Source organism: Crocodylus porosus, unplaced genomic scaffold (genome assembly GCF_001723895.1).
Source record: "Crocodylus porosus isolate Cpor-Errol unplaced genomic scaffold, CroPor_comp1, whole genome shotgun sequence".
Classification (NCBI taxonomy): domain Eukaryota; kingdom Metazoa; phylum Chordata; order Crocodylia; family Crocodylidae; genus Crocodylus; species Crocodylus porosus.
The window spans coordinates 109,326,943-109,328,814 of record NW_017728906.1 but is presented as its reverse complement, the minus strand read 5'-3'; positions in this window follow the sequence as shown (position 1 = coordinate 109,328,814).

The following is a 1,872-nucleotide window of genomic DNA, read 5'->3' as shown; positions in this document are numbered from 1 at the left end:
CAGTACTGGACACAGTACTCCAATTGTGGCCTGACCAATGTCACGTAGAGGGGGAATATCACCTCTCTGGACCAGCCTGAGATGCATCTTTGGATGCATGACAAGGCTGGCCTTGCTGGCTGCGGTCTGACATTGGCAGCTCATGTTCATCTTGGAGTCAATAATGACTCCAAGTTCCCTTTCTGCCTCTGTGCTTCCAAGAAGGGAACTCCCCAGCCTGTATGTATGCTGTGGATTCCTTCCCCAAGGTGCAGCATCCTGCATTTATCTAGGTTGAGCCCCATCCTATTCTCACCTGCCCACTTTTGTAGTTTGTCTAAATTTATTTGCAGCCTCTCTCTCCCTTCAAGTGTGTCTACCTCGCCCCACATCTTAGTGTCATCAGCAAACTTGGTCAGCCAAGCCACTGATGAAGATGTTAAACACTGTGGGCCCAGGGACTGAGCCCTGGGGTACCCCACTGCTCACATCTTGCCAGGTTGAGTACAACCCATCCACCACTACTCTCTGGGTGAGCCCCATCAGCCAATTTTTTACCCATCCAACTGTGTAGGCATCAATGCCACACTCACTTAATTTATTGATGAGGATAGGGTGACAGGCAGTGTCAAAGGCCTTAAAGTCTAGAAAGAGTACGTCCACGGCGACACCATTATCCAAGGATTTAGTTATTTGGTCATAAAAGGCAATCAGATTGGTCAGGTAGGACCTGCCTTTGATGAATCCATGCTGACTGCCCCTGAGCATGATCTTCCCTGCTGGGCCCCCCAAATATGTGCGTTTCCTATGCATACAAACTAGATACATACCAAATCTACTGTAGAAATTGTAAATCAATTAATTGTAAATCAACATTTAATTGTTGTATCAACCAATAAAAATACAATTTTTTTTAAAAAACAACAAAAAATACAATGTGAAAGTTGATTTAAAAAAAAACAAAATCAATGATTTAATCAAGGTTTTGGTTTGCCAGTTTAAATCAACTTGATTTAAAATCAAATCAACTCTCCTGACTTCAGAACTACATTTTAGCAAACAGCCAAGAAAACAGAGTGGTGCCAAAGCTTCCTGTAACAGGCTGCAAAAGAAGCAGAAGAGTAAAAAGATATAAAAAGAGGAAGATGAACATAATAGGGAAGCAAGCCACTCTGCTGGAGTATTCAATACCTAAATCTAGACATGGACTGCATCCTGTGGAGCAATGGTTCTCAACTTTTTTGTACCAAGGCGCAGTGATGTAAACATCAAGGGCCATTCCCAACCCAGTGCCCCTCACTCATGACCTGCTGCCCTCAGGCCCCAGCCCCCAGTGTGTAGAGCAGGGGGTGGGCATGGCTGGGGACCAAGCACCCCTCGCAGGCTGGAGCTCTCCCACCGTACAGGGGAAAAGCCACAGTTACCCATGTTTTCCTCCTTTAAAAGGAAAATCCATCTTTTTAAGTTGGTTGATCCATTTTCAAAGTTTGTTCGCAATCCCTTTTATATATTCTTGCGACCCACTTTTGGTTTGACACCCATGGGGTGAGAAACGCTGTTGTGGAGGACATAAATGGATGTTCAGTATGTCAGTCTTCAACTAACACAAGCTGTCTGCTCCTATGCTATTCCAACCTAAACATTTCTGTGACTTCAAAGTTTGTATTATGATAACTCTCACACTGATAAAAGATGTACCACAAAAGAATTTTTCAGATGTATTTACAACTCCCTCTTCCTCCCACACCCAATATTCATTCCTAATGAAACCACTGCACAAAGCATAAACATTCCATACAGCCATTTTTCAACAATGCAACATGGCCTCAAAGTAAGCACACAACAGATATGCAACTATGGTTCCCTAACAAGATGGGAATTTTTGTAGAGGCA